This window comes from Balaenoptera physalus (genome assembly GCF_965194825.1).
Source record: "Balaenoptera physalus genome assembly, chromosome: 20".
NCBI classification, from domain to species: domain Eukaryota; kingdom Metazoa; phylum Chordata; class Mammalia; order Artiodactyla; family Balaenopteridae; genus Balaenoptera; species Balaenoptera physalus.
In genome coordinates, this window is record NC_138901.1 from 59,191,668 (window position 1) to 59,215,162 (window position 23,495).

General features: G+C 43.5%; 1 protein-coding gene and 1 long non-coding RNA gene across 2 annotated transcripts in view; one reads left to right on the forward strand and one right to left on the reverse strand.

Moving 5' to 3' along the window:
• The window catches only part of ADPRM (ADP-ribose/CDP-alcohol diphosphatase, manganese dependent), a 386,060-nt gene that overhangs the window by 291,702 nt on the left and 70,863 nt on the right, over nucleotides 1-23,495 (forward strand). The gene's annotated exons all lie outside the window — the stretch shown is intronic.
• LOC309650901 lies at nucleotides 3,701-9,031 on the reverse strand. Its single transcript, XR_014257808.1, has 2 exons — nucleotides 6,916-9,031; nucleotides 3,701-6,611 (listed from the first exon to the last, which is right to left on the reverse strand). It is a non-coding gene; the product is annotated as an uncharacterized lncRNA (long non-coding RNA).

The window sequence follows — 23,495 nt, forward strand, 5'->3', positions numbered from 1 at the left end:
TTTATTTCAAAGGATATAAGTCAGGAACAGCCAGATGGAAGAGATGCAGAGAGCAAGGTTCCACACCCTCTCTGGGCTTGCCATCCTCCCTAAATCTCCATGCCTTCATCAACCTGGAAGTTCTTCATACCCCTCAGTTCGGATTTTTTTATGGAGGCTTCATTACACGGGGATGGTTGATTAAATCACTGGCTATTTGGTGACTGGACTAAATCACCAGCCCCTCTTCTCTTCCTGGAGGTCAAGGTGGGGAAGGAACAGGAGGCTGAAAGTTCCAACCAACCCTCTGATCACGTGGTTGGTTCCCCTGGCAACCAGCCCCATCCCTAGGGGCTTCCCCAAAAAGTCACCTCATTAACATAAACTCTGGTTTGGCTGAAAGGGGGCTTGTTATAAATAACAAAAGACACTTTTATGGCTCTTATCCCTTAGGAAATTCCAAGGGTATTATTAGGAGCCCTGTGCCAGGAATTCTTTGGGTGAAGACTAAAATATCTGTTTCTTATTATAAATCACAATATCACAGGAGGCTGAGTGTGGGAAGGGTCTTTCCAGGCTGCATCCAGTGTGCGCTCACCCATGTGTCAAATCCCCACATGCCCCACTCCTTCCCTTACTCTGATGTCCTGCTCCTGTCTGGTCTGGATCATACCTTGAGGTCTACCTGATTCCAGGTCCAGGCCCAGCTCACTCAGATTGATTTGACAGCTGCCTGTAAGGACAGCATTCTCAACGCCAGTGTCTTCATTTCTCCAAGTGCCATTCACGTGGCCCTGTTTTCCGACGTGAGCCTCTAGTATCAGGCATGATGGCCTCTGTAAAAGATGCCTCACAGCCTATGACGGTGACTCATCACAGTGACACAAGGAGACACTTTGCTCATGAAATACAGCAAAGCCCTTTGGAGAGAAATGATCTTCCTGAAGCATATTCAAGAAAACCAACGAGACAGACGTTGCAATTCGCCCGGCCTCAGACACATCCTGAACCTGTCTCTGTCTCTTTCCGTGTTCTTGGGTTTGTTCCACGTGCCGTGTCTCACCAAGTACCTTCTGGCCTCCTCCACGTGCGGCGAGGGCTTCTCCCCGGGAAGCCCCAGCACACACTCTCAGAGCCCCAGGAGGATTCCGGTGTGCCTTCAAGGTCTAATGACGTCTCCTGTGCAGAACTGAGCACAAGGGCAGATTGTACGTGGGAGGAGATGTTCTCTTGGTGTCTGCTCTAAATGTTGTTTCTGAGTTCCTCGTTCCAACAGAGGGAAATGAATGGGGATTGCCTGAACTCACTTGAGATGAAACAAATGAGACAACTGGGATTATGGGGACTCTGCAGAAAGAGTTTTCCTTTTTCTCTTTTTATCCCTAGCTAAGATCTATGAGTAAGTTAGTGGACAGTTTGCTGGCAGACCTTTTCCCACCCTTCCCTCTACTCTGCTCCTACTGGACGGCCCCCACTATGGCCCCAGCTTCTGAGCTCTGGAAACATCTTCTGTGGTCCCGCCCCTACAGTAGCGGTGACCTCCACTGTCACTAATCTTGACTTCCCAGCTCTTCTAACACCTGTGTAACCAATTCCCTGAATACAAGTCCTTCTGTTTTAAAGACCTCTAGTTCTTTCTCTTTTTTGGCTGATCAAGGTCTTAAATAATAGCTAACACGTTTATGGCATTAGTGCATGCTTTACGTTATTAATTCATTTGATCCTCATAACTTTCCTCATGAAGTGGGTACTGTCATTCTCCCCATTTTACAGATGTGGAGACTAAGGAATAGACAGGTTCTATGGTAAATTAGTGGTGGAGCTGGGGTTCAAGATGGGTTCTGAAATCCATGCTCTAAAAACACAACACACAACACACACACACACACACACACACACACACACACACACAAATTATCTTCAATCACAGAATTTTTGAAGCAAGGGCACATTAGGGTAATGGTTCTCAAAGTGCAGCTCCCAGACCAGCAGCCTCACCATCACCTAGGAACTTGTTAGAAATGCAGATCTTAGGCTCCACCTCTGACCTGCTGAGCCAGAAATGGAGAGAGGGAGAAACACTCTGTGTTTTAACATGCCCTGCAGGTGATTTGGATGCTTCGTAAAGTTTGAGAACCAGTGCTTTACAGCATGGTTCCATCCTTGGATGCTGAGGTCTTGGAACAGTTCCTGGGCCACTGTGACTCTCTCCCTGGAAACCAAGCAGTAGTTGATTCTCCTCCCTCTCACCTCCCCTGCTTCCATCACTTCTTGTTCTGCTTGGCATGGCTCCTTTAAGTGGCTACACAAATCCTTTCATCCTGGACAAGATACTGTGGTAGGCATGGGCCCTCAAAGGTGTCCACATCCTCGCAGTGGTTAAGAATCCGCCTGCCAATGCAGGTTCGAGCCCTGGTCCGGGAAGATCCCACATGCTGTGGAGCAGCTAAGCCCGTGCACCACAACTACTGAGCTTGCGCTCTAGAGCCCGTGAGCCACAACTTCTGAAGCCGGTGCGCCTAGAGCCTGTGCTCCGCAACAAGAGAAGCCGCCGCAATGAGAAGCCCGCGCACCACAACAAAGAGTAGCCCCCGCTTGCCACAACTAGAGAAAGCCTGCGCGCAGCAACGAAGACCCAATGCAGCCAAAAATAAAATAATTAATTAATTAATTACTTTTTTAAAAAGAGAGAAATCTTTTAAAAAAAAAAAGATGTCCATATCCTAGTCCTGGGGCCCTTTGAATATGTTATATTCCAGCCCAGGGGGACTTAAGATTGCTAATCAGATGACCTTAAAATAAAGAGATTATCCTGGATTATCAAGGTGGGTCCAGTGTAATTATAAGAGTCCTTAAAAGGAGAAGAGAGAGGCAGAAGAATCAGAACAGGAGGGATGGCTGATTTTGAAGATGGAGGAAAAGAACACAAGCCAAGGAATGCAAGCCGTGTCTAGAAGCTGGAAAAGGCGTGAAAATGGATTGTCTCGTAAAGCTTCTAGAAGGAACTCAGTCCTGCTGACCCCTTGATTTTAGTCTATTGAAACCCATTTTGTACTTCTGACCTCCAGAACTATAAGGTAATAAATTGTGTTGATTTAAGCTCTGAGTTTGTGGTAAATTGTTATAGCAGCAGTGGAAAACTAATACACGCTCCATAAAAGACATTCTAGGGCGTATCTGACAGCTGTGGTCCTAACCACCCTTTTCAACTCATCTCTCACACCTCTTCCTTTCCCAGTCTTGTCCTAGTTTTTTGCACTTCCAAATCTGGGTCGATATTCCCCCCCTGTGCTTTGCCTAAATCCTGTCGCTGTGTCCTCTGGACCACCCACTCCAAGACCAGCTATCTCCCCTCTAACTTCAGTCTTCTCTTGAAATGTTCCTTATCTGATGCTGGACACCCTCTGAAAGCCCTGGTGTCTCTGAAGGCCACTTTAGCAGGAGTTGAGTTTTCTTTCACAGCCTGAGGACTTTCTTTCACAGCCTGAGGACTTCAGGGTCAGGAAGTAATTTCAGTGTCCTCCTAACTCGCCATTGCCACCTCCAGACCATTTGCTCCTCTCCCTCCTACAAAAACTCTTTCTTATTTCAAGTTCATGCTCCACAGCTCTCTTACTCTCTCTCGCCTCTCATTCCTGCCATCTATTAGCCTGCCGGTCACTGCCCATCACCCACTGAAGATGTCAGGTCTTACAGTCTGTCCCCTCTACTCCTGCAAACATTCTTTTTTTTTTTTAATTATTATTTTATTTATTTATTTATTTATTTTTGGCTGTGTTGGGTCTTCGTCTCTGTGCGAGGGCTTTCTCTAGTTGTGGCGAGCGGGGGCCACTCTTCATCGCGGCGCGCGGGCCTCTCATTATCGCGGCCTCTCTTGTTGCGGAGCACAGGCTCCAGACGCGCAGGCTCAGTAGTTGTGGCTCACAGGCCTAGTTGCTCCGCGGCATGTGGGATCTTCCCAGACCAGGGCTCGAACCCATGTCCCCTGCATTGGCAGGCAGATTCTCAACCACTGCGCCACCAGGGAAGCCCTCCTGCCAACATTCTTGATGAGAGGAACGTCTATGGCAATGACCCAAACAGCACCCTGGCCTCTCAGTCCCTTGATTCATCACCTCCCAAGATATTTTCCAACTCTGCATCATCTGCTGTCTTCTGTGGTCACACCTAGTCCTTCTCACCCCCCATAACCGTATCTCCCTCAAAACTCGAACTTTGAGTTCAACCCTATAATCAACATTTCTGGGTCTTTTACTCTGGTTTCCCCCAATGCTACAATCCTTTGATTTCATGGGTACTTTCAAATCTTATCCTCACTTTTCTAATCGCCCAGCTACAAAACCATGGTTCGTTAGTTTAATAATCACGTCTTTGCAAATATTCCCAGTCCCTTGACCTCTCCCCTCATCTCACTGTCTTGCTCACATGGTAAATTCCAGCCATGGTGGAACCCCACATTCCTGCCTTCCCCATGCCATCACGTGAGCAGCTGAGCTTTGTGTAGAAAATCACAGATCCAGGTTAAGTTCTTTGCTTTAAAAATCACAGCTGTTATCCCCATGGCAGCCCTCCATTCTGCCTGATGCATGTGTTACCCTTCACTGCTATATTCTCTTCTCCACACCCTGAGATGACTATTTCATAGTTTCCTTTTTGCTCATACCTTCCCCACCCTCTCCTCTCCCACACACTCTTGGTTGGTGATCTCCCCTCATGCTTACTGAGAAAATGTAAGTCATCAGGCAGAAATGCTCTCAACTTCCCATCAGCAAATCTGTAAGTGTTCATTTTTACCCACCTTCTCCTTTTCCCTTCCTTTTGTAATGAAGAAAACATTTCACCACTAGCCCAAATTGCATCCTTCCACTGCTGTCCTGAGTGCTGGTCCCTTTTGCTCACCCAAGGAATTTACTACTTTGGCTTTCCTTTCTCTTTCCCTTATCATAGGTCTTTCTGGAGGGAAATCTATTGCTGTAAATGCTTATATTAGACACAAAGAAAGGTCTAAAATCAGTTGTCTAAGTGTCCACTTTCAGAAATTATATAAAGACTTAGAAAATAAACTGAAAATAAGTAGAAAGAAAGGAATAACTGAGGTAAGAGCAGAAAACAATGAAATTGGAAAACAATCAACAAAGCCAAAAGTTAGTTCTTTTGATCAAAAGATTAGCAAAACGGATAAACCCCAAACAAGACTGATTAAGGAAAAAAGGGAAGGAACACAGTTGATCAATATCAGGAACGAAAGTGGGATTATTGTTACAGATGGTATAATTATCAAAAGGATTAAAAGAGGATGTTGTGGATAGCTTTATGTCAACAAAATTGACAGTGTAGATGAAACGGGCCAGTTCCTTGAAAAACTCAAATTATCAAAATGGACACAAAACAGCCTTCTGATCTGCCAAAAAAACCTAATCTGGTTATGAGAAACCTCAACATGGAGAAAACTTCAGTCCCAAGTGGTTTCACTACAGAATTTCATCAAATATTTGAGGAAGAAATAAGACCAAGTTTACACAACCTATTTCAGAAGAGAGTGATGAGCTAATTTTGGAGGCAAGAAAGAAGCAAAAGAAGTCAGACACAAAAAAGTGTGGATTTTATAATTTTATTTAGATGAAGTTCTAGAATAAGTAAAACGAATATATTGTGGAAAACTTCAAAACAGTGATTTCCTCTGCTGGGGTAAGATTAACTAGAAAGGGATGCTAGGGAAATTTCTGGAATCATAGGAATGGCTTACGTGGATGTCAAAATCATACATTATGCATTTCAACATATGTAAATTGAACAAATAAATGCTCAAGAAGAGTGGAGAATAGGTGGAGACAGGGATGAAACAGACTGGCAGAAGTCGGTTGTTGAAGTTGGGTGGTGGGTGAATGGGGGTTTGTTACCTTATTCTGTTTGTGTTGTGTATGTTTTAGATTTTCCATAATAGTTCAAAATGGAGTAATCATGAAGTTTGATTTTGTAAAGTGAGGTATTATATTTGTATATCACACCATTTCAAATCTGCGTACTTCAGATTTGTACAAAATAGAGTACATTTTTAATTTCCTTCCAGTCTTCTTTTGAGAATTGTTCTGACCAGTACTGAATGTAACATTTTGCACCCATCTTTCCTCCTCACCTCACACTGTAAGCATCTTTGCAGTGTTACAGTCTTTGTGATCACCATTTTTAATGGCTAACCCTCTGAATTCTTAATGCCGAAACTCAAATTTTATCTCATTATTTTACTTACATTGAATGTTAGTGCTGCTCAGAATAATATAGCTTGAGTACATCCCTCAGGAATACACATTTAACTGTTTATGTTCTGTATGCCCACCTTATAAAGAAAGATTGAAGGTAGCCTGAAATACAAGATAGAATACATTCAAAACAGAATACAAAAAGAAAGAGAAACAAAGTCAGAGACGGAGTTGAATCAAGGATATTTAAGGAAGGACAAATCAGACACCCTCCTTTGCTAAAGTAACTCTCAACAAAACATCCCCAGAACATCTAACTTTGAGCAATGGTGTTTAGCGTGTGTATTGGTTGGGGTGGGGTTATAAAAGACCAACAAAGTCCCTTAGAAGAAATAGTTATTTTGAACCATTAAAAAGTTAGGGAGGGCTTCCCTGGTGGCACAGTGGTTGAGAATCTGCCTGCCAATGCAGGGGACACGGGTTCGAGCCCTGGTCTGGGAAGATCCCACATGCCGCAGAGCAACTAGGCCCATGAGCCACAACTACCGAGCCTGTGCATCTGGAGCCTGTGCTCCCAACAAGAGAGGCCGCGATAGTGAGAGGCCTGCGCACCGCGATGAAGACTGGCCCCCCCCCTTGCCGCAACTAGAGAAAGCCCTCGCACAGAAATGAAGACCAACACAGCCAAAAAAAAAAAAAAAAAAAAACTGTAAAAAAAAAGTTAGGGAATATATACACAATTGATAACTTTAGAATAGTTGAATAACTTGAGCTGTTGTTCAGAATAGCTTTTCATCTTAGAATGGCTGAGAGGCAAGAGACAGGAAGGGGTTCAGACTCCAGCTCCGTGGATTATCTTGAGAAAATGACTTCATCTGTCTGATTCCTCAGATCTTTGTAAAACTGAGGGCAAAAAACTGCCACCTTCTAGTATTGTTGTGAAGACTTACCACGGATTCAACAGATATTTATTCAGACACAGTCGGTGGTGGGCAGCGTTCCTGTCCCATAAGAAGGAATGGCAATTAAGTGTCTTATCCTTCTGAAGCTTACCTTCTAGTGGGGTTGGAGACTTAGGACAAGGAAATGAGTGATGTCATTTCAGACAGTGACACTTCTATTCAGGAAAAGAAAGCATGTGATGGGGCTACAGTAAGAGGGATGTGTGCCCTTTCTATGTTGATCAGGGAATTCCTCTTGATAAAGAGCCTATTCTTAAAGGGATCTGAAAGATGAAAAGAAAGGTAACAGGGAAGAACCATCTAAGCAAATGAAACATTAGCAGTGAGCCTCGTGTTCTGAGACACAGGGAGAACCCGGTGAGGCTGGATGGAGGGGGTTTCCACGGAAAGAGATGGGGTTGCAGAAGGAGACAGGGCCAGAGCTCCTGGCACCAGGGGAAACGGCCTGGACTTTGTTTCAGGCATAAAGGGAGGCCATTGGAGGATTTCAGCAGTGGAGTTACATGATCTGATTGATGTTTTAAAGCCACTGTATGGAGGATGGGTTGTAGAGGCCCGAGAGTGGAGGCAGGGAGGCCAGCGAGGAGGCTGTTACATAGGAGATGCTCAGCCCAGTGCCTGGCACATAACAATCACTCACGAAATGTTAGCTAACTTTAATTGGAGTCTGTAGCCCTTCGGTTTTGAAAAAAGACATGAGCTAGAAGGGCCAATTATCTGATTGGAACATCCTCTACCTGCGAAAATCAGGTCTTCCCGTTCTCTGTCACAGAGATACGTCCCTGTAGCTCACCAAGCCTGGAGGCTCGGGGACATGACAGCTTGGTGAGGCTGCACGGTATTCCCCAGAACTCCTTTTCCCGGGTGTTTCTGAGGATGGGCTCACAGAGCCCACACAGGGCGGAGGAGGAATGGCAGCCATGTGGAGGCTCCCACCTGCTGTCCCTGCTCTGCCCTCTCGCCTCATCCGTGGGAGGCCACAGCCGCAGCTGCTCCTCCCTCCCTGGCCCCTCCGGCAGCGTCTCCGGCTCCTGGGCCAAGGGTGTGTGCTCAGCTCCCTGATCTGGGTCCGGCATCTGCAGACGCCCACCCCACCCAGCTCAGAGGCCGCAAGAACTGCTGTGGGTTTCTGTTCATCCTTGTGGGCCCAGCTCATGCTTGTATTTGACCAGATTCATGCCATGCCTCTGGTGTGGGTATATCTATAGAGACAGAAAGACAGACAGACAAGAGAGAGAGTTATGGAGTCATATAGAGAGAAAGCTATCTATCTTCTATATTCTGTCCATCTATCTACCTATCATCTATCTATACTAGCGTATTAGTGGTGGTGCTTCTCCAAACGATCCCTCCTTGATCCACCAAGAGTGGTATCAGATCAAAGAGGAAAAAAAATTTCTTTAAAGACCCCCCAAAATCCCTGAATTATACCTGAAAGTCTCCAGGTGTCCTTCAGAGGACCCTTTACAACCAGCAGAGCTCCGGGCACGAAGCAGGCCTGTAATAAGTATTCCCGAAAGAGGGGGGCGGTGGGAGAGGCGGGGGTTCAGCTCTAACGCCCTTGGCAGGTTACAGTTCAAATAGGGCTGAACGGTGGGATCTGACGCCATCTCCAGGTAGACAGTGTCAGAACTGGGCCGAACTGCAGAGCACACAACTGGTGTTGGAGAACTGCTTGTTGTAGGAACCCCGCCTCCCAGCACATACACTGGCATTGCTGACCCGAATCTTAAGTGGCCTTGAGGGTTGCCTCAGGCTCTGTTACCAGGAATCTGATAAGTCACTTAAAACTTGCCTGATCCACAGTCGATTGGAAGGTTGCCGAGACCAAGGAAGAAAGATGTGGTCTTAACGGTTTGGGCACTTATGCAAAATGTGGATTATCAGGCATGAGAAGGGAGCCCAGGGTGTCCATAGGCCCAGCAGCATCTCTGCTTAACTCTGCTAACCAAAGTGTGCTTTGAAGACAGACTTCCCTATGGCAGCTGCCTCAGTATAAGATGTGCAGGGGGGGTGGTCTCATTGTGCAAAGACAGGCGCCATGAAAAACAAATCAAAAAAATAAGGAGACAGGATTGTGTGGGATACTTACAGATACTTCCGAGTTTCTGTAAAGTTTTATTTTTAAAACACCCAAAGTAAATGGCAAAATGTTAACACTTGTCAAATATCAGCAGTGAGTACACGGATGCATGTTATATTATTTTCCGCACTCTTCTCTGGGTTTGAAATATTCTATAATAAATGATTTTTTTTTAAATCAAAAATTTAAAAAATATGTGCCCCATGGAGTTAGTCTCGGTGGTTGAAATCGGCGGGATCAGGTAATGACCACAGATGGAAACCACCTCCTCCCTCCTATTCAGAGTTTTAAATCTTTATTATGTCAGCTGTCAGAAAAATGAACCGTAGAACGTTTTTTGCAAAGAGTTGGTATAAATTGGCAAGCTTTATCTTTGTCAGCCTTGGGGGTTTACTTGGTTTGTATGATGTATTTTTTTCTTGTTTGGGTCTGTTCTGATTTAATTCTTTTTTTTTTTAATTTTTTATTATTTTTATTTTTCTTTTTTTAATTTTACTTATTTATCTATTTATTTATTTATTTATTTATGGCTCTGTTGGGTCTTCGTTGCTGTGCGTGGGCTTTGTCTAGTTGCAGCAAGCAGGGGCTACTCTTCGTTGCGGTGCACAGGCTTCTCATTGCAGGGGCTTCTCTTGTTGTGGAGCACAGACTCTAGGTGCGTGGGCTTCAGTAGTTGTGGCACGTGGGCTTCAGTAGTTGTGGCTCGCAAGCTCTAGAGTGCAGGCTCAGTCGTGTAGCGCACGGGCTTAGTTGCTCCGCAGCATGTGGGATCTTCCCGGACCAGGGCTCGAACCCGTGTCCCCTGCATTGGCAGGCGGATTCTTAACCACTGTGCCATCAGGGAAGCCCTGATTTAATTCTTTAAAAGTGGGATATAACTTATCTTTACATGTACTTTCCCCTGCCAATGCACATTTGGTATGGCTGGATCTGTGATTTTATTTCATACATTTAAACATTATGGATTCCAGTTATTCCATGGGAGAACTGATTATTTGTTGGGAACTGATTGTTACATTAAGTAGCATGTCTGATGATACCTTCCCTGGTATCACTATGGAGTGATTTCTTCCCAATATGACAAATATTCACAATTTGTACAGCAAATATCTTAACAAATGCATAGGTCAAATATAGAATTTGAAATAGCCTTATTATTGACAAAAGAAAACAAACAACAAACAGTCTTGAGGAAGGACTGAGTCAAGCTTTTAGATCTGGTGAGGTCAACTTCTGCACTGCAGTTACTTGAGGCATGGGTCTAGAAGTAAGGTTAAGGGGGCTTTGTAAGCTAGGAGTAGTTTTGGCTGCAAGTAACAGGATGCCTGGTTTACAGAGGCTGATGCCTAAAAACACTTGGTTATCTCACAGAGCACAGAGTCTACAGGTGGGAAGCCCAGGACTGGCTCAGCTGCTCAACCATCTTGACAAGGCCCAGGCTCTTTCCATCTTTCTGTTCTGCCAACCCCAGTATGCGGCTTGTTGTTTTTATGGTTGAGAGATGGTTGATGCAGCTACAAGCAGCAAGACTGCTTTAAAGGAAGGAGGCAGAGACTGGGAGAAATGGAGAAAGCCAGGGTGGAAGAAAAACAAACAAAACCTTTCCTCCAATGGTTCACTTCTTTTATCAACAAAGGAATAACTTTTACAAAACCTTCGAAGCAGACTTGATCCATGATTTGCCTGGGCTTGGTATATTACAACCCTAAGAAAATCAGGGCTGTTTTAGCAAAAACTAACTGTAGAGGAAGAGCTATTAAATTGATAATAAAGCTTAATGCCTTTAATTTTGTATATCCCAGGTCAATTTTGGACTGGGGAATGGTAATAGCACTCTAGAGTTGTTTTGAAACCTATGGTGAATAAAGCAAACGGCTTTTTTTTCTTTTCCCCTAACAAAACTATTTAAGGAACTCACAAAATGATAAACTTCAGTTTTTGCAGACTTATTAACCTTTACTGGTATTTTTTAAAATTTTATTTATTTATGTATTTATTTATGGCTGTGTTGGGTCTTCGTTTCTGTGCGAGGGCTTTCTCTAGTTGCGGCAAGTGGGGGCCACTCTTCATCGCGGTGCGCGGGCCTCTCACTATCGCGGCCTCTCTTGTTGCGGAGCACAGGCTCCAGACGCGCAGGCTCAGTAGTTGTGGCTCACGGGCCCAGTTGCTCCGCGGCATGTGGGATCTTCCCAGACCAGGGCACGAACCCGTGTCCCCTGCATTGGCAGGCGGATTCTTAACCACTGCGCCACCAGGGAAGCCCCCTACTGGTTTTTTAAAACAGCAAATGAGGAGGCAAGGATTCCTCAGGTTAGAGTGACAGACTCACCCCAATTCACCCAGGACCTCCTCAGTGTCAGCACTGGCTGCCCATCATCCTGAGAAACCCACCGGTCCTAAGCAAAAAGATTCTGAAGTGATAAAAGGTATTTGATAAAGAAACGGAATCTTGGGAAGGTTTTGCAAAACCCGGAGGTTCTAGACATTGCATAATGCAATGAAAGCATAGGAATGGGGGGCTTAAGCAATCATGGGGAAGGTCACAGTCAGAGAGTTAATATTTAAGCAAGAACTAAAGGATGACTTGAAGTTATAAAAGCAAAGGCCAGGAGTGGGCAGGGGGAGGCCACCTTACAGCATGCCTTCGAAAATTCACCATTTGATATGTGCTCAACAGAAATGGGTAAGAAACAGAGCCCCGTGATATGTTACTGGAGACTTTTGACATTGCTCATTGACCAGCAGTGCATTTGGTTGAGTTTATCAGCCCCCAAAATATAATCAAATCTACGCTACATCTTTTCCTGAGATAACAGATATTTGATCTTTTAGTTCCTTGATTTTCCAGACCAGGGATTCTACTCAAAGGAAAAGGAGGTTTGTTTTGCCTAATTCTAAGGGGATCCTATTCTGATTCTCAATTATTTTCAATTTCTTTAACCGCAGCTCACAAATAATTGTAATGTAGGGAATGAATTACATGTAAATAATCCATTATGGGATTTTGTTGGGGAGCAGATCTCTATTTTAAAGATTTCACTTTCTCCCATTTCCAAAAAAAAAAAAAAACCAGGTCAGTGTTTACACATTCTTGGCATTCTGTCACCTACCTCATCCGTCATAATTTTTCAGAGAAAGTATTGATTCTTCAGTAACATCTGCACATGCCTTTGGTTTCGAGGCTGCAATTTCTAAGGCGCGAGTCCCTTGGATTCATTGAGTCTGATGAGGAGTCCTCTATATCTAGAGGACTTTCTTCCTATTTGGGGCTTTAGCCATCTCATACTCACAGTTAGTCTAGCCTTCCTGATTTGAAAATAATTTCCCTAATGGAGAAGAGAAAAGAACAAAATAGAAGTTGAATAGCCTTTTCCCCTGTCATCAGTTGATGTAATAGCATCCGTCCCCAAGTAGTCTGATGAAATGTAATTAAAATAAACTCTGGATTCATTTGAATGACTTTCATATCTTGGGCTATATGTTTTCATTTTTCAGCCTTTTTAAAATATAGGCTTAGATTTGCCCCAGAAACTGAGGACAGAGAAAAATGAAAATGTGTTAGTAAGGGAATAGAAGAACTAACTCATAAATTTTAAGGAAATTGATTCTTTGTGGATGGATATTTATTGTGTATATATATAATCAAGCCAAACAAATGGTTTCAAGATGGGGAAATCAGTTAATCAGCAGAATGCTCCTCCCCCCCACCCAACCCCCCTGACATTCTGCATATTGGCGGGTTCAGTGACTGGTTGGCATGCAGGACAAACTGTCTGCTTTTATCAGTTGGCTGTAGATTTACCACCTTAATTAGCCAATTCTCCCGAGAGACCTCAGGGGCAATAACAGATCAAGTAGCCAAAAAAGTTATCACTGGAGAAGGCACTTCAAGTTTTTCCTGCTTCCATATACTTCTCGCCAATGCCTGGAGTCTTTCTCAATCAACTTAATTCAACTAACGATGTAGAACATTGCACGTTAGTGAAGCCCTGTGTTTGGTATTATGAGTGAACAGTGTTGAAGATTACAGAACTCCTACCTTGAGATCCTTACATTCCTGAGCAAACTAGGACAGATTTGTGCACAGACAGCTTGCGACGTGGTAGAACGTGGGCAGTTCCGTAAGGCAAGGATCTAGTGAAAGAAGGGATCAGTTAGCTTAGGGGATCAGGGAGGCTTTATGGGCAAGTATGAATTGAATAGACCTTGCCCTGGGTCACTTGGTAGAATTCTGACGGTGGAGGCGGTGCCCAGAAAGTCATTCCCAATAGGAGACCCAGTGTGACTCAAGGCGTAGAGGTAGGAAACTGCGGAGTGCGTCTGGGGGCTCTCAGAAGTCTAGTGCACTGAGCAGGGTTTGCAGGGCTTGCGGGTATGTGATCTCACTGTCGCCGTCAGTGTCTTCCCACAGGGGTGGCTGCAGATCAGCCACAGCAGCGTCGCCTGAAGTTAGTTAGAAATGCAGAGTCTCAGGCCCTGCCCCAGACTTACTGAGTCAGAAACTGCATTTAAAAAGATCCCGGGTGATTGGCACGCGCACTGCAGTTTGAACAAGGGGATCTTTAGAGAGCATCTGTGTTGTCTTTAATTTGCTGTCCTTCGCCTCATGTGGAAGCCATACTGTCTATTTCCTTCTACCCGTAGCCACTTCTAAATCTTTTGAGAATCACTTAAAACCTGGATTTCCTGAAGTTTCAACTTGAATAATGCAACAGTTACTACTGACTCCTTGTCAGAGAGGAATTTAGCCCCTTTCCTCTCTTTCGATCTCCTCCTGCCCGCTGCCTCCTTCTTTTCTCACTCTTTTGTGTCTCCCAGGGCTACTCCCTAAAAAGCCTGCATACAACTCTCTGTCTCAGAGTCTCCATCCAGGAAACCCAATCTAAGACAAGAGCTAAATCTTCACCAGGGGGAAGTTACTCTGCTTTAGGAAGGGCAATCGTGAGCCTCTGGGGAGAAATCGGGAGGAAGAAGTTATGCAGAAGAAAGAAGATGAATGAGGGGCAGAATGTGGGCACAATGGAATGCTACTGCTTTCTGTGACTCCCCGAAACTTCAGTTAAGTCTGTAAGAATCATGGCATGTTAGGGCTGATGAAATTTCTTGTGGAAACTGGTTAGGGTCTGATTTCTATACCCCGTTGACACAAGCAAGACAGACACCTCGGTCAGTTGCTCAGGCAGGGCGTTCCCAGTCGGGATCTGAGTTCCATTTGGGGACACTTTTCTGAATAGCTCAGGTTAGGGTGCAACCTCCAAGCTCGTCTCAGACTAAATCTTCACCCTAGAAGAGACCAGAACTGCATCATCGCCACGGATGTTAAACTTTTCGACACGTGGTAGAGGAAACTAAAGATGTGGCTTGAGAGGGGACTGGGGAGTCCATCTCAGATTCAAAAGGGAAATTATGAAGACCACTCTGAGGCCAGTCCTTTTAGCCAAGAAACGATGCAAAACCGCCGAGGAATCGCCAAGTATGCATGTGTGTATTTTTAAGGGATTGGGACCAACCTTTATAGGTGGATGCCCAGAAGAAAGCACGTGAATGCCAACGTGAGTTGGAGTACTAACCCGTAGTTTCCACGCTGCCTGAGTTCAACAGGACGGGAAGCACCACAGACTATGCGGGTGACAAGCGTGATTCACTGCAGCTGTACTCTGTCAGAGTCTCTGCAGGAAGCCGAATTCACTGCAGATGGCTCAGATGAAGAGAAATACATGCAGAGACCACTCCCAGAGAGCTAGCCTGGGTTTGGGAGACAAAAAGGGATGAGGAGTTACCCAGACACCAGCAGAAGAGAGAAGCCGTGGCCATCCCTGGGGCTGAAGCCAACATGGGGAGGAAGTTTGTTCGCAGAGCCCATAGGAGTTGGAACAGTAGAGGAGGGACCACCTGGGGGGCTGCAGTCGTGGAGGGAAGCCGAAGTCAAAGTGCCCGAGATGGGAGGATGAAGGAAAGACGTATCCTGACCTCCCTTTCCTCCAGTTTCCAGCCTCTTGCCCAAATTTCCTATCAGTTGAACTCAATCAGAAACATATGGAAAGAGAGCCTGGGGCGATATGGGACACAGAGCAGAGCAGAGAAAGGTGGAGAAGAGAGCCTGGGGCGATATGGGACACAGAGCAGAGCAGAGAAAGGTGGAGAAGAATCTGTTGGAGGTTGGTGGAGAAGAGTCAGCAGACGGAGAATAATCACATGGGGCTGCTGTCTGGTATGAAGTCCCGCTCTTAAAAAGAAAACAACTCAGTAGCCTCCAGCGTGTGGGTTTGGGACAGATTATTCCAGCAGGCGCATGCTAGGAAAGATTGGTTGGCAGGAAATCGCAGCTCAGACGGAGATCCGTGCAGGGTCCCGGGTCTGGCCCTGCGGAAGAATGGGCTTGTGTGATGCTTCTGGAGGAGGTGCCATGGGGGGCTTGCAGCCAGCCTTCTGACAGCACAGTGACCTGTCTGCATCTCACGTTTTGTCATCTCAAAGTTGGTCCACTGCTTTGCTTGGCAGGATGCTAAAGGATTCTCCTGGCATCCATCTCTCCCTGGCTTACTGCCCTCATTACTACGGTTGAGGAAAGTCGGTGAGAACAAGTAGGTTACTGAGTAGGTTTGGAAAACTCCACTTTCTGTCTCCTGCTGGAAAGCTCTTCTAATAGGTCATGGTCCTGAGGGGGCCACACAGGCCTGTCCATATCATCAGAACCTAAGGAGAACCTACTCTCTGCTCATCTTATCTGCAGAGAGTAGACCTTAGTGCCCTGAGAAAGTTCTTAGAGTTTGCAGAGGTAACTAAAGATCTAAAGCTATAATTCTCGTAAGCCAGAAAGAGAAAAAAAATATCGTATATTAACGCATATATGTGGAATCTAGAAAATTGGTATAGATCATCTTATTTGCAAAGCAGAAATAGAGACACAGACGTAGAGAACAAACATATGGACACCAAGGGGGGAAGGGGTGGTGGTGGGAGGAATGGTGAAATTGGGATTGACACGTATACACTACTGTGTATAAAGTAGATAACTAATGAGAACCTACTGTATAGCACAGGGAACTCTACTCAGTGCTCTGTGGTGACCTAAATGGGAAGGAAATCCAAAAAGGAGGGAATATATGTGTACATATGGCCAATTCACTTTGCTGTACAGTAGAAACTAACACAACATTGTAAAGCAACTGTACTCCAATAAAAATTGTTTAAAAAATCTTGAAACAAAGATGTAATTTCACTAGCTAACCAGTCAAAAAATAAATAAATAAAGCTGTAATTCTCCATCTTCTGCGTATCTCTCCAAGGGAGGACAATGTGCCACTCTTCGGAGGTTGGAATCCTTTCAAATGTCTTTCCGCGCCTTTGAAGTCCAGGATATGAAGTCATTTCTACCACTTTAATATATGTCTTTCTGTCCTCTTTGCTACCTTTATATCTCCCCTGAAATACCATGGCCTTGTCACTGGTTTTGATGTCTCTGGTGTGGCCCTCTATCTCCACGCTGCAACTGGAGGGATCTTCCCAAAATGCAAGTTTCGTTAAAGCATGTCCTTGCTTAAAATCCTTCAACAGTTCACCACTGAAGATTCTAGTAGATGCTTTACCGCCTGGCCAACGCCTACCCTCATTCTCATCTTTCCCCAACGTCAGCTCTCCACCCAACACGCACACGCACACGCACACACACGCACACACACACACTACCATCCACCACACACCATTCATTACTATGTTTCAACTCTACTGGACATCCCTCATTCTTCTCTAAGATGTCAATATGTGGTCTCTTGAATTTTCTGACTCAGGGTATCAAGATGTAGAGACCCATTTCACTCCCCTGGGTTTCTTTTATAAACATCTTGGAAGAAAACTGCCTGAAAATGTTTGCTACAAATGAAGTGTGTGATCTTCTCATTAGTTTCTTTCTTTCTTTTAATCATCCTAAAAGGAGTCTCATAAGTCATGCTTAGGATTTACTGGGGATGCATAATAATGAAGCCAGTCTCCTGATTTAGCAACACTCCTGGGACTTCTTCATCTCCCACTGCAGGGCACAGATGCTGTGCCTGAGAACAGATCAAGGTAGAGGCTTGGAAACCAGGGCTGTCCTGTTGATGACTTCAAGCGGGAAGAGCGAGCAAAGCGATGTACTCAGGGAGATTTTTCAAGTATTAACAGAGAAAGGAGTTTAGAATGTCAGGACACTGGGCTTAGACTGACATTTTGTATGATTATTATTGAATATGTAACCAGAAAGTAAAAGCTCTGCATTAAACAAAAAGAGGGAAATCTTTTATTAATACTGGTTCCTAGAGAAATTTATTTGGGAGCCTCAAAATTTTTCTTTATTTATTTTTTAAATTTATATTTATTTATTTGTTTGGCCGTGCCACACGGCTTGCGGGATCTTAGTTCCCCAACCAGGGATTGAACCTGGGCTACGGCAGTGAAAGCGCCGATTCCTAACCACTGGACCACCAGGGAATTCCCTTTAGTTTTTAAAAAGATAATATAAAATCTCCAGGGACTAAGCATTATGCTAGGTGCTGGGGAATAGAGAAATAAACAGAAAAGACAATGTCTGTGCTGTCATGGGATAAGACTGGGAGAAAACAGATACATAATTATACAGTGTTGGGTCAGTTAATGATAAGAGCTGGGATGGAAGATAAAGCAGAAGTAAAATGATAGTGTAGGATGGGACAGGGTGACTATTTATAAGGGCTAATCAGGAAAAGCCTCTTTGGGGAAATGAAGTCTGTTCAGAGACCAGATTGAAGTGATGGAGGAGGCTATGCAAATATCTAGGGAAACAGCGTGCCAGGAAAGGGAACAGCAGGGGCCAAGGCCTTGACACGTTCAAGGAAGGACAAGGAGGCCAGTGTGGGCACACGCCATGAGCAGGAATGGTGAGAACCGAGACCAGACAAGCAGCCAGAGCTGAGATCCTGTAGGTCTTGAGGGCCATGGTAAGGATTTTCGATGCTATTGGGTCAAGGGAAGCCATTGGAGGATTGAGAGCAGGAGGGACATGATTGGTCAATGTTTTCAAAGGATTGCTCTGGCTTCTGTGCGGGGAATTCTCCCCATAGGGGAGAAGAGAGGAGAGGAGCAGCAGGGACTCCAATAGGAGGATGTTACAGGTCTGTGTGGCGTGTTAACGTGGCATGCACTAAGATGCCAGCGGTGCAGGATGTGCGATGCGGTTGGATTCAGGATGTATTTGAAGTAGGTTAGAAGGATTTTCTGTTGAATGGGATGAGGGTCTGAGTGAAAGATAATCCAAGATATGTGTCCTGAGCAAATGGGTAAATGATGTTGCCCTTTATTGCAGGGGTGCCCAACAGAATAGGGGTGAAAGTTAAGAATATGCTTTGGATATTTCAACTCTCAGCAGCTTATTAGGGATGAAAGTAGAAGTGTTGTTTGGGTAGCTGTATATTCAAATTTAGAATTTGGGGTGAAGATTGGGACTGGAGAGTTTGTCAAGTAAATTCAGGATGTGTTCACAATTAAAATTATGGGTTTTAATTTATTTTATTGAAGTATAGTTGCTGTACAATATTACATAAGTTACAGGTGTACAATATAATGATTCACAACGTTTAAAGGTTATACTCCATTTATAGTTATTACAAAACATTGGCTATATTCCCCATGTGGTACAGTATATCCTCGTAGCTTATTTTACACCTAATAGTTTGTACCTCTTACTTCCCTACCCCTATGTTGCCCCTCCCCCCTTCCCTCTCCCCACTGGTAACCACTAGTTTGTTCTCTAAACATGTGAGTCTGCTTCTTTTATATTATATTCACTAGTTTGTTGTATTTCTTAGATTCCACATATAAGTGATAACAGTATTTATAGGTTTTGATTTTAAAAATTCTTTAGGGTGTAAGGATGGAGCATAGAGGAAGTCTAAAGTGCTAGGTCGGGGGAAGAGGGGAATACATCCAAAGAGACTGAGAAGGATGGCCAGCAGGTAGTAAGAAATATAGCCATTTGAACTTCTCAAAGCCATGTGAAAAAGTGTTCTAAAAAGGAGGGAGTCAAAAATAATGTTTTTTAAATCACGTCCATCAGGATGACTACTATTTAAAAAAGAATGGAAAATAACAAGTGTTGGTGAGGATGTGTTGGAACACTGCTGATGGGAATGTAAAATGATGTAGCTGCGATGGAAAACAATATAATGGTTCCTCAAAAACATAAAAATAGAATTACCAGATGATCTAACAATTTCATTTCTGGGTATATACTCAAAAGAATTGAAAGCAGGGGCTCAGATATTTGTACACCTATGTTCATAGCAGCATTATTCACAATAACCTCAAATTGGAAGCAACCCAAGTGTCCATCAACAGATGAATAGATAAACAAAGTATGTGCTATACATACAATGAAATATTATTCAGCCATAAAAAGGAAGGAAATTCTGACACATGCTACAACATGGATGAACCGTGAAGATATGCTAAGTGAAACAAGTCAATCGCAAAAGGACAAATATCGCATGGTCTCACTAATATGAAGTACCTATAATAGTCAAATTCATAGAGTCAGAAAGTAGAATGGTGGTTGCCAGGGGTTGGAGGAGAGGGGAAATGGGGAGTTATTGTTCTTAATGAGTATAGAGTTTCAGTTTTGGAGGATGACAATAGCTCTGGAGGTGGATGGTGGTGATGGTTGCACAATGTGAATGCACTTTTTTTGTTTTTAATTTATTTTTTGGCCGCACTGTGCAGCTTGTGGGATCTTAGTTCCCCGACCAGGGATCAAACCCAGGCCCATGGCAGTGAAAGCACTGAGTCCTAACCACTGGACCACCAGAGAACTCCCAATGTGAATGCACTTAATGCCAATGAACCACACTAAAAAAAAAAAAACTATACTAAAACTACACTAAGAAAATTTTGCACTCAAAATTTTAGCTAAAATTGTAAATTTTCTGCTATGTATATTTTACCACAATGTTTTGTGTTTTCTTTTTGAGGATGGTTTTTTCAACAAATACGTTGGGACAATTGGATATCAATATATTTTTTTAAAAGCTAAACTTAGGTCCTTATCTCACATAATAAACAAAAATCCATTCAAAATGGATTATAGTGCTACATTTAAGAGCCAAATCTATAAAAAGCCGTTGAAGAAAAAACAGGAGAAATCTTATAACTTTGGTTAAGCAAAGATTTCTTAAATAGGACATCAAAAGCATAATTCATAAGATAAAAATTAATAAATTGGATTTCACTAAACATTAACAAGTCTTCTCTGAAAAGACGTTGTTTAGAAAGTTAAAAAAAATCACAGAATGAGAGAAAATATTGGCAAATTACATATCTGAAAAAATGGTTTATCTCCAGAATATAAAGAACTCCTATAATTCAATAAGGAGACAAACAACCCAATTAAAAATGGGCAAGATAATTAAATAGACAATTCATCAAAGAAAGTATATGAATGGTTAGTTAAACACATGAAAGGTTGCTTGACACAATTAGTCATTAGAGAAATGCATATTAAAACTACAATGAGATACAACCATACACCTACTAAAATAGCTAAAATCCAAAAGACTGAATATACCAAGTGTTGGAGAGACTGTGGAGAAACTGAAATCTTAAAGCACTACTGCTGGGAATGCATAATGATATAACCACTTGGAAAAGAGTTCGGCAGTTTCTTTAAAAATTAAATTTAAACTTCCTAAAAGATCTGTCAATTCAGTTCCTAACTATCCACTCAAGAGAAACAAAACGATACATCTGTACAAAGACTTGTAGGCATTTGTTCATAGAAGCATTACTCATAAAAGCCCCAAAGTAGAAACAGTCCAAATGTCCATCAGCTGGTGCATGGAGAAACACAATATTATGTAGTCATACACTGGAATACTATTTGGCAATCAAAAGGAAGAAACTACGGACACAAGTCACAACATGGCTGAACCTCAAAAGCATTATGGTAAGTGAAAGATGTCAGATACAAAGGACCACATATTGCATGATTCAGTTTACGTGAAATACCCAGAAAAAGTAAATCTACATAGAATGAAGATCAATGATTACCTGGGCTGAGGTGGGAGTGAGGGTTGACTGCAAATGGGCAGGCAGGAACCTTTTCAGGTGATGGAAATGTTCTACATCTGAATTAGGTTATGGTTGCACAGCTTTATAAATGCATTAAAAATTGGCGACTTACAAGGGGCATATTTTATGGAGTGCAAATGATACCTCAATAAAGCTGCTAAAATTGTTTTAAAGATTTTTTTTAAAAAGAGAGAGTACTGTGTACTAACTGCTGCTGAGAGACGTGATGAGGAGACGGAGAAGAGGACAAGCAGGGCATTAGTGCCTTGACAAGAAAGGTCCATCCATTAACTTTAACAAATGAGCCTCTCCTCTTCCTATTTATACAAATAACACATGTTCATATCAGACAACTTAGAAAGTACAAAGAGAAAGAAAAAGAAAATCACCCGTAATCCAGAGACAACCACCATTAACATTTTGGCCAGTGCAACTTTTGAAAACTTTTGTCACGTTCTGGCTGACATTATTTCCTAACTTTTATGGAAAAACGGAATTCCTGGAGGTGGCACCAGGAATGTGCATTTTTAACAAGCCTCTCCAGGCAATTCCAATGCATATCAAGGTTTAAGGACAAGCAGCCTAAAAGAAGAACATGGCTACTCCAATGGAAATGCTCCTTTACATAAAAAGGAAAGAAGAACTATCACAGACTGGTCACCAATTTAGAACATGTACCACATCCCGCAGGATGGAGAAAATAGTGAGGCAGAGACTGATGAGATGCTCACTAACCCACTTCTTCCTTCTATCAATAAGTTAAATGATATTTCCCAGCCTTCCTGACAGTGGTCAGAGGGCGCGCTATTGAGTTCTGGCCAGTGAAGTGTGGGCAGAAAGAATACTGGCCACGTCCAGGCTTGGCTCTGAATCTCCTGTGGGATCCTTCACCTTTATCCTCTTTGCTCTTCAGCCATCAGAACACAGAACAACCAGATGGGTTCTTAGGGTTAACAGATGATGGTATAATCAACTGGGAGAGGATTTTGAGTAACTGGGAAGAGAGAAAGCCCTGTTCGCAGAGAGCTCTAGCTTAGGAAAAGCAAGGGAAAGATGCTTCCAAAATGGGGAAACCACTGGAGATGTGCCTGGCCACACCCCTCTCTATTCTTCCAGTAGAGGCATCTGCCCCCTCCGGAAATGTACTGGCTCAAGAGACTTTCATAGTAAATCAAACTGCAAAAATTATTATCAGGCAGACATGTCAGAGAAGGCAGTGACAACCATACAATAAATTCAAAGGGATAAAGGAGGAAAAAATTAAGAGAGACTGTAACACCTCAAACAAAATGAAGTTTGGGGGAAATGCTCCTGGGAGAATTGTAGGAGGACTGTCTCTAGTACAGAGAGAGCTGATGTTCACCTACTAGGCACAGGTCTGGCTGGTTAATTACACCTAGTTTCTAGACTGATGGCTATTCCATCATTCATGGTGCCAATGACACAATGAAAGTTGATAAATATTTTGCACATCCCTTCTGGATGGGGGGAGAGGGCATGCAGAAAGAAGGCAGGCTCTCTGGAAGCCCTTTTCATAGCTGGGAGCATTCAGAAGGCAGTGGAATAGCTAGAGGAGCCCCACGAGAGTCCTCAGACAGCATTAGAGGGCTTTATGAAGGCTTGACAATAGAAAGCTACCTTTGCTCAGTAATGTGGGATTCCCAACCTTCTCAGCCCATGTGCTAGCCCCCTCCGAACTCATGGTGGAAGAATCCAATGTGCAGTTCCATGCTATCAAATGCATGCAAGGCAATCACCTAAGAGGGGCAGAGTATGAAGGACCTCTTGGCTTTCAAAATAGCACAGCCATTTAAGTCACCAGAGGAAGTCAAATGGCTTAATTCTGATTATTCTTTGGAATGCCTAGAAAGTACCCTATAGTGGCGTGCAAAAGACCAGGGAACGAGGACTCTTTGGGGAAAGCCCCAGTAGTCAAACTGCCTGCCAAGAATTGGCAGCAATAACTAAAAGACCAAAGTCATTAGTCTCTTTCTCTTTATTTCCAGATCATTTGCCAGTTTTCCCAACACCATTTGTTGAATAACCTACCCCTTATTTACTGATCTGAAATGCCAACTTCATCATGAAACACATTCTCATGTGGTCTTGGATCCATCACTGAGGTTTGTATTTTGTTTCTTGTTATTCTCTGTGAAGTACAGAGTTTGAAACATAGCTTTTATTTATTTATTTACT